A 15,703-nucleotide genomic window follows, 5' to 3' on the forward strand; every position below is an offset into this window, starting at 1 on the left:
AATATTAACTTTCTTTTGGGAGAAGGTTGTGTATAGTTATTGGGCTAGATACTTTGGTAAGAGGAAAACGCCTCTTTACATACATGAAAGAATGGATGTATGGATTTTGATCCCTTTGGAAAAGAAAACGTAATAGTAGGCACAAATAAAATTATTTGTTTGGCCAGTTCTCTTAAAAGATTGTTATGCATTTTCCAACACATGAAAAATATCTAGTATGTTAGCTTTCTTTTGGACAGAATATGAAAGTGCATGCAAGATCATGTTAGTGTTTTGTTGGAAAGTTGATGCTTGATAGTGAAATGTCTCTTACTAATGCATGTGCAATGATGTTAGAAATGACATTTCATGATATTTTTTTATGTCTTATGTATGCACACAAATAGATGTTGAAGTGTCACTAATAAAGATTGATTATTGGTTGATAAATATTTTCTCTAATCACAATGTCAAAGTGTGCTTACGACAACAATGGTAGGATAGGATAATGACTCGTGCAAAGGATAGATTATGTTTAACATTGTGGCAAGTAAAAAAACTAATGGTTCATGCAAATTGGGGAGTGTGAGCTGCAGGATGGTCCACTGATAGAAGAAGCAGGCCACAAAGATATAAAGATTGAATATTTGTGGGTAAATGATATCATGATGATTGTAATAGCTTTTAGATAGATATGTTATATGTAAAGGATATTTATTTTTAAGATTTTATGACAATGGTTAAGGGATGGACTCCCTTACAATCCATTCTGTGAGGGGTGAGCACCCTCATAAGCATTTAATAATAAAATCAAGTGTTTGATGGTTTTCACCCTACAGGGTTTCTAAGGTATATTAGTGTTTAATGATGTGGTTGCATGTTGTGCTTCTTTTATGATGTGGATTCCTTGCATGAGTTGATGCCATATATTATCAAGTATGTGATTCACTAATCTAGTTAATGTAAGCCTAAAATGATGCGAGGTTATATCAAAAAGTTTATGTTAATATGATACAACAATGGTTGTTAATGGTTTTGTAACTTACTATTCCTTTACTAAAGTTACTCTATGTAATGATGAAGATTCTATCTAATGGTTAATGAGGAATATGAAATAGTAATTTGGATAGTCACCTATGGGTAAATTTTTTGAAAAAATTCTAACTTTGTGCATTTTCATGTGAGGTTAACGAGGGATGTTATAAGTGTAATGAGAGTTGAAGGTTGCAACACTGGCGCCTTTTGCAAATTGGTAAGCATAAAATAAATCAAGGTATGATACTAGTGGGCATCATATTAGGTATGATTCTAACAATATACATGTCGAAATACGTAGTAGACTATTTTTGACATGAGATGTGTGATGCATGTTTATAATCGCATTGATGAGTAGCAAGTAATAAAATTTGTCACAAAACTGTGTTCGTGACATTTGAATCCCATTGAGGATAAAAGAAAATAAAACCTTTGTTGCACCTATGAACAATCCTGAGTACTCAATAGTAAAGTGAGGGTTGACTACCAACCTTTGCATATAAGACAATATTACTAATACATTTAATGAACATGACTAAATCTACAATGCATTAATTGTAAAGAACTAGCCTAAATCCATCTAACTTCGGATCTATCATGCGTCGAGAGGAATCAAATGCCTCAAGTTAAAAACCTTCCTTTTGAAGTGTAGAATTTGAGGAAAGGTTTGTACCTCGAGAGATTTGATCCCTCTCGGCACATGATAGATTTGGAGTTAGATAGATCTAGGCTAGTTCCAATTAAGGGAAACAATGGCCCATTTTTAGATTATCATTATTATGTATATGTTTGAGATAAACTTCATACTTTTAAATTTACAATATGTTTTCTTTGTTTGACATGACTATATCATTCTCTTCTTTAATTTTGTTTTTTGTTTTTTTTTGTTTTCCTTGAATGGTTTTTATGTCCATGCTTAGATATTTTGAGTGGTTTGTGGTGTTTATGCGTTTGTATTGGATGGTAATGTTTGTGAATGTTACAATTGTTGTGTTATATTTCTATATGTGTATGTAATTGTATGTTAGTAATTAGTTGGTGATGAAGAAGGGAGACAATGATGTCAATAGTTTGCAATATTTATTTCATTTAATTTTAGTTATCACAACTTTTGACAATTAATGAATTCTTAATAGCGTCCCTCCAGGTATTACTAAATATATCTTAAGAGTAGTTTAAATAATTTACTGCATCAAGATTGCTCTTGAAATAATTTATTTCATTGATAATGTTTGAAATAATTTATTTCCTTCAAAATATTTTGATGATCTTCTTCTTCTTCTTCTTCTTTTTTTTAATTTATAGTTTGTTTTCCAAAAGTCAAGAAATAATGTGATTTTGATTTTTTTTTAATGAGTGGTGAGATACACAAAATATTTACATTATTTATTATTTTTTTCCATATTTTCATATAGATTATATGAAAAGTATAGTTGAAATCGTAAACCATTCAATTCTTTAACTCGAACTATTGCAGTAGACATCATACCTTGTCTCTCTTTCTCTCCAATATTAATAGGTTGAATTACTATAACACAAAAATCAATGCACATTGTCAAACATTTTTTTGTGCTTACACTGAAATTGATGCACATTGTTAATGCAATCACTTTAAGTTAATGTACCATCATACATTGAGTTACATGAAATAAGAAATCATCACCTACACTAAAATTGATGCATCTAATGCACACAATCAAATAAGATCAGAAAACATCTACACCAAAATTAATGAATCTAATGCAAGTAATCAAATAAGATTAGAAATCAACATCTACACTAAAATCAATGCATCTAGTGCAAGCAATCAAGTAAGATTAGAAATAAGCATCTACACTGAAATCGATGCATCTAGTGCAAGCAATTAAATAAGATTAGAAATCAACATCTACACTGAAATCAAAGCATCTAGTGCAAGCAATAAAATAGGATTAGAAATCACCATCTACATTGAAATCAATGCTTCAAATGCAAGCAATCAAATAGGATTATAAATGACCATCTAAACTGAAATCAGTGCAACTAGTGAAAGAAATCAAATAGGATTAGAAATCACCATCTAAACTGAAATCAATGCAACTAGTGAAAGCAATCAAATAGAATTATAAATCACCATCTACATCGAAATCAATGCATCTAGTGCAAGCAATCAAATAGAATCAGAAATCAACATCTACACTGAAATCAATTTATTTAGTGAAAACAATCAAATATAATTAGAAATCATCTACACCAAAAGCAATGCATCTAGTGCAAGCACTCAAATAGGACTAGAAATCAAGATCTACACTGAAATCAATGCATCTAGTACAAGGAATCAAATATCATTAGAAATCAACATCTATACTGAAATCAATGCATCTAGTGCAAGGAATTAAATAGGATTAGAAATAACCATCTAACATGAATTCAATTCATTTAGTGCAAGAAATATTATTCCCTCTCTCCCCCATCCATATATATCTGTATCTCCCTCCATCTCTCCTTCTTTGTCTCTTTATCTCACCCACAAACATACACACTCTCTATCCATCTCTTCCTTTTCACTCCCTCTCTCTCTTTCTCTCCATTTTTATCTCTCTATGTATTTTTTATTCTCTCTCTCTCTCCCCTTCCAAAGTCATATCTTTGTCCTACCTCTCTCCTTATCTCTCTAAAGTCCCCTCTCTTCCTTTCTCTCATACCTCCATCTCTCTCCCCCCATCTCTCTCTTTCTATCTTTACCCTCCAACCCTATCACTATCTCCCTCCTTCTCTCCTTCTCTCTCTCCCCCTCTCTCCCCCCTCCATATTTGTGTCTTCCTCACTCTATATTATCCTTTTCTCCCCCTCTCACTCCTCTCCTTCTCTCTCTCTTAATTCCTCCTCTCCCCCCTCCTTCAATTTATCTCCTTCAATGCACACATTCAAATAGGATTAGAAATAACCATATACATTGAAATCAATGCATCTAGTGTAATAATTATTCTTCCCTCCCCTCCCCTATATATATATATATATATCCCTCCATCTCTCCTTAGTCTCCTTATCTCACCCCCCAAACACACATTATTTCTCTCTCCATATCTATCTGTCTCTCTCTCTATTCTTCCCTCTCTTTACCTGATATATATATATATATATATATATATATATATATATATATATATTATCTCTCTATATCACCCCCAAAACATACACACTCTTTCTCCATATTTATTTATCTCTCCCTCCCTCTTACTCTTTGTCCTCCCCTTCTCTCGCTCTCCCCCCCTTCTATCCCTCTTCCATCCTGCTCTCCTCTCTCCCTCTCTCTCCATATCCCTTATCATTTCCTCTTTCTCTCTCTCTCCACCTTTCTCTCTTTGTGTCTTTCTTCTTACCTCCCTCTTTCTCTCCCTTCCTCTCCTTCTCTCTCTCACATCCTCGCTCTCTTCCTTCCTCTCTCTCCCTTTCTCTCCTACCCCCCTTTGTCTCTCCCCCCATCTCTTTGTCTCTCTCTCTCTTTGCCCTCCAACTCTGTCACTATCTTTCTTTCTCTCCTCCTCTTCTCTCTATCTCTCCTTATTTATCTCTCTATCTCACCCCAAACATATATACTCTCTCTCTCTCTCTCTCTCTCCACATTTCTCTCTCTATGTGTTTATTCTTCCCTCCCTCTCTTTCCTTCCAAATCCATTTCTCTATCCTTCCCTCTCTTGTCCTCTCTCATCCTTCCTCTCTCTCCCTTCCTCTCACTCTCTCTATCTTTCCACCTCTATCACTCTATGTGTTTGTTCTTCCCTCCCATATATATCTAGAGTTAATATATTGTGATATAATAATATATATATTATAGTAGAACAAATTTAATATTGTATTAATCATAATTTATTAAATTTATAATATTAATATTAATATTAAGATTAATATTAGATTTAATGATAATGTTTGCATGGCATCATAAATCTTTTTTCAAATATTACAACTTTGTCGAGGAAATATTTATGTCTTTAGATATTTTAATATATCCATAGGATATGGTATTGACTTTAGTAAATAGTAAAGATGTTTAAAATTTTACCTGAATTGGAAATTAATGTGGTAAATGATGATGGCAGCAACGTTAGAATGAAAACAACCTAAAACGCAAAATAGATCTTCTCTCAGTAATTGACTTTGTTCTTATTCAAACGAAAGTCCTTTCATATAATTTACAAATTTCCTTTATAAACTTTGCAAAACCTCTATAAATTATTTTCAAACTGTTCATCGCATTTCTAAACGCCTTTTATATGCAACCTTCATGTAAAAACTGTGCTGACAAATTAAGCAATTGAAGAGTTCAATCCACTTCGAAACTCGAAGGTTGGCACTACGTTACCAATTCCTTTTGCGTTTTTCTGCATTAAATTCAAATATGATGTCGATATCAATCGGAGGTCACCAGGAGTTAGATACCAAATGCCCGATCTGATTCAGACGGAAGTCACCATGCGTTATCATTTCACTGCTCCATAGATTCCGACCCGATCTAGTCAGAAACGCCAATTTCTTTCAATTGACCCAATCCCGATGCGATATACTCGCATTCGTCAATTGACACGGTTATAATATTTGTGCATATCGATTGACCGATATCCGATACATTACAACGCATTTTCTACAATCGGCGGTCACACAAACATATAGATATATCGTTTCATCAGATTCTTTAATTACCACATCTATCACTCCACATCAAACTCCGATGCGCGATTTTAGGAATCTGTGGTTGCAAAATTTCGGTGTTCTGATCCGATCCAATCGGAGATCGGAGATCATGTTTCAACTATTCTCAACTCTGCATTTCAGAATTCCGATCCGAAATCGGATTCGGCAAGCCCAATTGCTGGTTCACAAAAGTGACCCTTAACGCTTGATCCGACGCCTCGGACCCAATCTCTCCCCGGTAAAATTTACAAGATCTTTAATATTAAAACTAAAACGCAATCACATTCAATCAACAATTAACCACAGAATTCAACACACAATCTTTTCCAGTTTCGCATACATCGCTGCGCACAATGTGAACTTATTAATAAAACAGAGTCTCTGCGTTTATTCCATTTGCATCAAAAAAAACCACCTCTATTACACACGACACAGTTTTTCACAATCTTCTGAGCTCTCGCTCTCCAAGATCACACACACAAAAACTAACTCCCCCACGAAGAAAAATCTCTTCGTTTATTACAACTTCCTCACATTAACTCCACTAACAAATCGATAACACAATATTCTGATTTTAAAAATCCTAATAATAAAATCTCCTACCTATTAGTGCTCACACACACCTGTTTTAACAAATCTTATCACTAAGATAGTCACACTTATTACAATAATAACTAATTATTTGTGAAATCATCCTCCTCAATAAACTGGATTTGAACAAACAGTAAATGAAATTCACCCTGTCAAGCCACAACATGTGGACAAATTTCCACATTGCTGGCTAGTTCTGATGCTCCTGCATCAGACTCCCAGGGAAGAAAAGATTTGTCCTTCAAACTTTCAAGACTTACTCCATATCTCTGCAATTCAGCTGTTGTCAACCAACTGGAATCTTCCATTAGTTGCTCTTTCCACTTGACCAAACACTGATAATGAGTCTGACCTCTGATTCTCTTTGGCACTCTCTTTTTCCTTTTTCCTGTTTTGGGTTTTTGTCTATTATGGCATCTCCTTATGGTTCTTCTTTTGGCTTTTAGTATAAGCACCAATCTGCAATACATGATTAAGTCACCTGTGTGGAGTTTCTTTTTTCGTCTCTTCATATCTGCTCGTTGTTTGTCTTTGCTACTACATTCCTGGCATCTGCTTTTGACATCTCCCTCAAATATGCTTCTAGGAGTTAGCCATTTGAAAAATACTTGGATTTTCTTCGGATTCAATTTTAACTTTTCTTTAGAGACTGCATATTCCTCCAAACCTTCAGTTGTCAATTTGATGGTGATTTTATATAAGGCTCGAGAATCTATACTCATGCGCCTTTCAACTTTTTCGTTCAAACTGAGTACTGTTGGCACAGCACATGGATTAAGGCTTCCACTGGTTAGCCATTTATCCATCAACTCTTATGTTCCAGTATTTTCCTGCATTACCCTGTAGGTTACTTTATTCGACAAACTGAGTCCAGGTATTAGATCAATATGATGGCTAATACTCCTGATCGGCAACAACTCATCCACAACAATATCAGCACAATCATTTAATAAGTTCTTAATTTCTTCAGGTAAATCTTCGAAATTTGTAGAAGTTAAAATTACCTTGGGTTTTCCAACACTAGAAAAATGCATCTCCTTACCCTTCACATCTTCCTGCAACAGGGTCTTTTCATTCATCAACGTAACGCTGTTTCCAAGTGCTTCTTTATTATCTTCAGCTTTCAACGGCAGTAGTGTATGCTTATTCCCATCTTTCTCCAAAGTATAAGTATTTCTTCTGCCATCATGTATGGCATTTCGGTCAAACTGCCAAGGCCTTCCAAGCAATATGTGATATACATCCATCGACATTCTATCACATAAAATAACATCCTGATAAGTACCAATCTGAAAGTCAACTTTACATTGTTCAGTTACAAAAATTTGATGGCCTTTCTGGAGCCACGATACTTTATAAGGAGTGGGGTGTACTGTCCTTTCCAACTTCAACTTATCCACCATCTCTGTAGAAATAAGATTGTCAGTACTACCGCTATCAATTACCAATTTGCAACACTTACCCTTGGACTTGCATACAGTTTTGAATAAAGCCCTTCTTTGAACTGGTTCTTTGGCTTCCTTAGCTTCTTCCAGTAATACCCTCTTCAGTAACAGGGATTCTCCAACTTCTGGTGGTTCCTCTTTAACTTCAGGTCGAGGAATCTCCTCTTTGGTTTCCGCAACATTCACATTACGTGGGTTTGCCGACTTATGATGAGGACAATCCCATTGCATATGTCCCCATTCACCACATATATAACACCATACATCTCTTCCTTGCCCTCTGCCTCTGGGCACAAACCTTCCACGGCCAAAATCTCCTCTTTGTGGTGCTCTATTTCTCGCACTCCCTGCCTCATTCTGAGAGTGTTGAACTTTGGATTCAAGTATCCTTCCTTCTTTTTCCGGATTCTTACCTCTGTTTCTCTGGTTTTGTTTGCACAACAGTTTTTCCTTTGCCTTCAAGGCTGCTTGATAGGCATCCTCAACAGTTTTCAAACTTAATAGGCTAATCTCATCTTGGATCTCATACCTTATCCCATTAACATATCTGGCTACTTTCTCCAAATCATCTTCTACATGCCCTGTTCTGATATTTAACCTGTAGAATTATTCTGTATACTCCTTAACAGACATTCCTTTCTGCTTCAAATTTTGCATCTGCTTAAAAAGATTCAAATGATAGTCTTTAGGAAAAAACTTGGCTTTCAGTTTACTTACCATTTTATCCCACTGCTTGATCTTAGATTTCCCTTTTCTCGTTCTTGATGTCTGTAACTCATCCCACCAAATGGTTCCATGGTCCTTCAGTCTAGTGACTACAAACTTCACCTTCTTATTCTCCTCAACCTCTTCATAATCGAAATATTGATCTATGGATCTGATCCAATCCAGGAGCTCCTCTGCATTCAAACTCCCTTCATACATAGGAATTTCTATCTTGGGTTTGCTTCCAACTTTTGGCAGCATATTGAGGACTTTGGCAGTTTCACTTTCTTCTCCTGCTTCCGCTTCTTCCTCCTGAAGAAATTTCAGCTCCCTCATCAGGCGCTCTTCTCTGGGCTGTTTCCATTGTCTCCATTCGTTCACGCAGTCTTTGCACTTCTTCTATCAGGACTGCATTTGGTTCTGGTATCCCTCGACCAATTCCTCTCCTTGTCGGCATCTTTGTTGCAACACCTATAACTGGCTCTGATACCAAAAATTGATGATGGCAGCAGCGTTAGAATGAAAACAACCTAAAGCGCAAAATAGATCTGCTCTCAGTAATCGACTTTGTTCTTATTCGAACGAAATTCCTTTCATATAATTTACAAATCTCCTTTATAAACTTTGCAAAACCTCTATAAATTATTTTCAAACTGTTCATCGCATTTCTAAACGCCTTTTATATGCAACCTTCATGTAAACACTGTGCTGACAAATTAGTCGATTGAACAATTCAATCCACTTTGAAACTCGAAGGTTGGCAATACGTTACCAATTCCTTTTGCGTTTTTCTGCATTAAATTCAAATATGATGTCGATATCAATTGAAGGTCACCAGGAGTTAGATACCAAACGCCTGATCCGATTCAGATGGAAGTCACCATCCCCATAGATTTCGACCAGATCTAGTCAGAAACGCCAATTTCTTTCAATTGACCCAATCCCGATGCGATATACTTGCATTCGTCAATTGACACGGTTATATTATTTGTGCATATCGATTGATCGATATCCGATACATTACAACGCATTTTCTACAATCAGCGGTCACACAAACATATAGATATATCGTTTCATCAGATTCTTTAATTACCACATCTATCACTCCACATCAAACTCCGATGCGCGATTTCAGGAATCTGTGGTTGCAAAATTTCAGTGTTCCGATCCGATCCAATCGGAGATCGGAGATCATGTTTCAACTATTCTCAACTCTGCATTTCAGAATTCTGATCTGAAATCGGATTCAGCAAGCCCAATTGCTGGTTCACAAAAGTGACCCTTAACGCTTGATCCGATGCCTCAGACCCAATCTCTCCCTGGCAAAATTTACAAGATCTTTTAATATTAAAACAAAAGCGCAATCACATTCAATCAACAATTAACCATAGAATTCAACACACAATGTTTTCCAGTTTCGCATACATCGCTACGCACAATGTGAACTTATTAATAAAACAAAGTCTCTGCTTTTATTCCATTTGCATAAAAAAAACCACCTCTATTACACACGACACACAATTTTTCACAATCTTTTGAGCTCTCGCTCTCCAAGATCACACACACAAAAAATAACTCCCCCACGAAGAAAAATCTCTTCGTTTATTACAACTTCCTCACATTAACTCCACTAACAAATTGATAACACAATCTTCTAATTTTAAAAATCCTAAGAATAAAATCTCCTACCTATTAGCCCTCGCACACACCTGTTTTAACAAATCTTATCACTAAGATAGTCACACTTATTACAATAATAACTGATTATTTGTGAAATTGTCCTCCTCAATAAACTGGATTTGAACAAACAGTAAATGAAATTCACCCTATCAAGCCACAACATGTGGACAAATTTCCACATTGCTGGCTAGTTCCGATGCTCATGCATCAGTAAATTTTTTTGTTGAAGATAAATTTATGATCCATTCAAATTCAACGTATATGATAAAATAATTATTAAACTCATAACATAATTGCATTGTAGTTTATTTTTTCACTAGTTTCTTAGACAAAAAAACTACAATAAAATTATATTATGCGTTTAATAGTTATTTTATCATATACTTTGAATTTGAATTAAAAATTTAAATAACTATACAAAACATTTTTTTTATAGATTTTTTTTGGCCGCAATGCGCAAAATTTCAACTTTGATGAAAAACGGACACCCTTACACATCATACTGGGTTGTATAATTCACCTCTCGGCGCAATGAATGCATGTATGTGATAATTAAAGAATGTATAATATGGCGAATATCCTTAAAGAGTAAAATATGATGTTTAAAAAATACCCCTTTAGATGTTAAAGATAGATAATAAGTCAAGCAACAAGTCTTGACTATAATGGCTAAAAGATGATTGAGTCCTGTCATTGTCAAATTGGTAGCATTTATTAGTTAGTGTTGCATGACTAACTACTAAAACTTATATGCATGAATTGGTTTTGATTTAAGCCTATTACAAGTTGTAAACAAGTTCTTATGGCAGTTACTTCATGTGTCAGTCTATTAGTAACAATACACTATGGGAATTAGAAATTTTTGGATTGTTACCCTAACTGTTATTAACTTTTACACATTAATGAATATTTGTATATACTTCTATACATGATAGTATTTTATTCAAAGAACTAAAATGATTGCGAAAGTGAATACTTATTTAAACAATGTATATTTATGACTAACGTCGCTGATGGGATTAAGGAGTAACTTAATCACAACATGAGAACCTGTGAAGATAAAATTTTGCAATGTGAATTGAAACCGTAATTGAGAAAGTATAATGTTATGATATGCATGGTTATATTATTTAGAAAATCAGAATGTATACCACTTGTATGTTCAAATCTAGATATTGTGGAACCATGTTGAGTGTCAAGTATGAATGCGTGATGTACATAAATGTTTATTTGTTTTAATGACAATGTGCATATGGTTCGTTATGTAAATTACAGTGGGAAAAGGTGCTAAAAGAGAATTTCACATGCCTGACAGTTGTGGATAGTTGTGAAAGACCAAGGCGCCTTGGGTTGATGGCGATTTCCTACTTGGATGGGTTAATGGCAGTTGTTTGCCTGAATTTCCTCTCCCTAGAGATATATGATATCAACAAGGGAAAAGAGTTGGAAAAGATGGTGAAAAGGGGAAAAATCCTTAGGAAGCTCTATTAATTTTGGAACCTGTTGTAGGAGGCCCAAAATTCCTCATAGATGGTACATTGTCGGAGATATAGGCATGACACTGCTAAGATGAATCTTGTATTGGAACCTATGTGGTCATTGGAATTCTTGAGCTGGTTGGCTAGTGGAATTCCAGACCAAACCTGCTATGGTCTCTTTCATAAAACTATTTAGATGTGAAAATGGCTTAATCTAGTCATGGAAACCAATTCCCATTGGTTGGGACGAGCATTCTTTTTCCAGTCTGGTTCTCATAACAGAACAAGTTAACTAATGAGATAAGTGATGTGTTAAAAAATAATTTTCTATATAATTGTGTAAATATTTTATGTACATTTTGACAAGAAAGGAGCCTAGTGGTCAGAAATGAATTACCGGAAGTGTAAGTTCATTTATTGTATAACTAATCTTTTGAATGTCTTAACAGGGGCTAATACAATATGTACTTGGAGCATTTATTGATCACTTTGAAAGAATGGATGTATGCATTTTTATCCCTTTGGAAAAGAAAACGTAATAGAAGACACAAAGAAAATTGTTTGTTGGGCTAGTTCTCTTAACAGATTGTTATGCATTTGCATGCACGAGAATAATATCTAGTATGTTAGTTTTCTTTTGGACAAAATATGAAAGTGCATGCAAGATTATGTTAGCATTTTGTAGGAAATATGACATTTGATAGTGACTCGTTAGTTACTAATGCATGTGTAATGATGTTAAAGAAGACATTTCATGCTATTTTGTTTATGTCTTATGTATTCACATGAATATATGTTGAAGTGTCACTAATAAAGATTGATTATTGGTTGATTAATATTTTAACTAATCACAGTGTCAAAGTCTGTTTACAACAATAATGGTAGGAAAGGATGGTGACTTGTGCAAAGGATAAATTATGCTTAACATTATGGCAGGTAAAGAACTAATGGTCCATGCAGATTGGGGAGTGAGAGTTGGGGGATGGTCCATTGATAAAATAACCAAGCCACAAAGATATAAAGGTTGAAGATTTGTGGGTAAATGATATCATGATGATTGTAATAGATTTTAGCTGGGTATTTTTTTATTTAAATGAAATTTCTTTGTAATATTTTATGACAATGGTTAAGGGATTGATCAGAAAATGATCCTAGATGACTTTTCACTCAAAAATGAAAGTCAAGGATGCTTATGAAAATAGTCCCATTACATAGATATTTTCAATCTAGAACTAATGCAATTTGAATGGGCTAAAATGGACTTCAGATGAAGAAGTTATCACAGAAAGAAGATTGCCATTGTCCTTTGAAAAGGAGGCAAAAACTTATAAAAATGGGCTTAAGGCTTTATATGTGTTCCTTAAGGAAATCACATTAGAAGAGGTGCAAAGGGCAGACTTAGACCAAAGGCTGGACAGACCCTCGATCAGAAATCTTCGATATATCGGATCAGAGGTAGGCCTTAGTGCAATATCAGGACCCAGGCAAAGCTGATTGCGATATGCGATGATCGGCGTCGGCAATCGGGCGATCGGAGGAGAAGAGACATAGTCCATTGGGCTGATGTGATACATCGATGCGATACACCGATGCAATGGGCCAATAGTGATAACGTCGATAGGGCAATCAGCGATTGGCGATCGATGAATCCCCAATACAAGGGTCGCTGCAATTGTGATATGCGATGAGCCGATATCGGCGATCAGTGATCGGAAATCACAACCACATATAAATGCTTTTTGACACAATGCGATTTCAATTAGCGATCAGGGTGCAGACCCAATAGGGTTTATAAATGTGGCTGCATATTATTTGAAGTCCAGATTTTCAGATTTTCAATATATTCCTGTGTATTTATGTTTTTGGCCATTTCACCATGCGACTTGTGATTTGCGATAGAATGGCGGACCCGATGGGTTTATAGATGTGATTTCATACATTTTGAGTTTCGGCTCACGGCTAGTGAACATGTTTTCATGCGTTTTCCTGTGTATTTTCTGTTATATTGCATTTTTCAGGATTTTTGTATAGAAAGGCCAAAATGACCGGGTTTCTTGTGCCACCGGTTCATTTCAATTTGGAAACATCCATCATTCCTTGTGCCACGCTGCAGGTGGGCATTTCTGTAACAGGGATGCATTTTGATGCGCGAAGAGGCAGAGTAAAAAAAAGGATGATTCCTCATGATCACAATTGACAGAGGAACGGCTGTGGAAGTTGCAGAGTTGAAGAATGCCTCACAAAAGCTAGAGAGCATGATTGAGAGGCAACGTAGAGAGTTTTAGAGGTTGCTGGAAGGTTTCCTAGAGTCGCTTGGAGGTCGAGCAAACTACAGAGGCACGCAGAGGCTGAGAGAAGCTCAGAGAGAGCTAGAGCCAGAGCCAAAGAGCCAAAGAGCTAAGAGCCAGAGCCAAAGAGCCAAGAGCCAGAGCCAAAGCCAAGAGCTAGAGCCAGAGCCAGAGCCAAGATCCAGAGCCAGAGCCGAGAGCTTATACCAGAGCTAGAGCCAGAGAGCTCACAACAGACTTCTAAGAGCCATGATTCCATAGTGAAGCTGTAAAACAGCAAAGAGATCAGATGATCCAACTGTTGCTGGTATTGAAAGTGTGCAGAAGATAGAAGAAGTCATTCTAGAGACAGTTAAGAGAATTATGAGGGAGTCAGAGAAGCCAGAAGCTCAAGAAGCTTAGAGCACTTACTGAAGGAGTGACGTCTAGAGAAGCCTATATCTGTCTACAGAGTTAGGACAGCCAGCGGGATAAGATGACATTCTAAATCCATAGGTTCAGTTGTAAAGCAATGGAGTTGAGCATGGAGCTTGTAAAAGGTTTCAGCCATAATCCCAAAAAGCCTAGTCGAGTTGATTAGAGCTCAAGGAGACGTAGCCCAAAATATCATGGTGAACTCCATATTAAACTTGTTGTCTTTGTGGTTTGTTTATCTGCTGCATCTTGTTGCTAAGTGTATGATGTTTATTTGCTACATTATTTACTGTTACATGTATTTAAATATTAGCATAAGCAACAGAACTTAAGGCATTAGACAATTTAAATGGAAAACACAAGTATACACCTATTTTCAAGCACTCTTTAATTCCACAATTGGTTAATCATAAGGTCTTGGAAATATTTAATCTTTGGAAGTGGGAGAGGTTCTTGTAAGCTGACAAGAAGCCTTTAGTGCCCCATTTTCAGATCAGGTGGTATAAGAGCCTAAGATTGATTAACCCCACCTTCAAAGAAGGTGATATCAAAGCTGGTTATACCAGAGCAAGTGGTATTAGATCAGAATGCTTGATTGACAGAGCAAAGATTGCTTGTCTGAAAGGTGTTTAAACAGTCAGAGGTTTATTGTATGCTTGTTTACAGATTGACTATTGTTTGATTTTGCAGAGGTGAAGGGAAAGCTATTGATAGCTAAGTCCAGGAGAGGACAAGAAGGAAGAAGGGCTAAAGGAATTCTTCTTATCCCAAAGGACCTCAAGGCAATCCTTGAAGCATAAGAGGTTTTTTTGCAAAAGGTTGTTGAATAAGCTCTTTATTAATCTTGTTTAAAGTTCTTTTGTCATTGGCATAATGACAACTTCTACAAGTGGATCCTCAAATTATGCTTTCTTCAAAAGATTCTTTGATGAAGACATGAAGCAAGACTTGTTCACCATGACGAATATGGTGAGAGAAATGTATGCGGATGAAAGGAAGAGCACCAGACTTAGAGAGCAGTTGAATTCCATGAAGGAAGAGCAACAATTTATTTCTGACAAATTGCAGGAAAGGGAGAGGCAACTTCATCCTGCAAATATGAACCTGGAAAGGATGCATGAGTTGGAGACACAACTCTTTGTTGCAAAGGAAGCCTTGGTCAAGTATCAGCTTGAAGAATAGGTAAATAATTCTAGTTTGTCTTCAAATTCCTCTAAGAATGTTTATGTTGGTTATTTTGAAAAACATACCAGAGGCATATGTTCCAAGTTAATGTCCAAGATGGGCTATGAAGGAAAAGGCTTGGGAAAACATGCACAAGGTATTGTTGAGCCAATAATGGTTGAGGAAAGGCCTAAGTATTTGGGTCTTGGCTATCGACAGTCTTATGGAGAAAGTTCCAAAGATACCATGAAGG

The sequence above is a fragment of the Pinus tabuliformis genome, chromosome 4_2 (assembly GCF_031772625.1).
Source record: "Pinus tabuliformis cultivar Carrire ecotype Pingquan chromosome 4_2, CPIR1, whole genome shotgun sequence".
Classification (NCBI taxonomy): Eukaryota; Viridiplantae; Streptophyta; class Pinopsida; order Pinales; family Pinaceae; genus Pinus; species Pinus tabuliformis.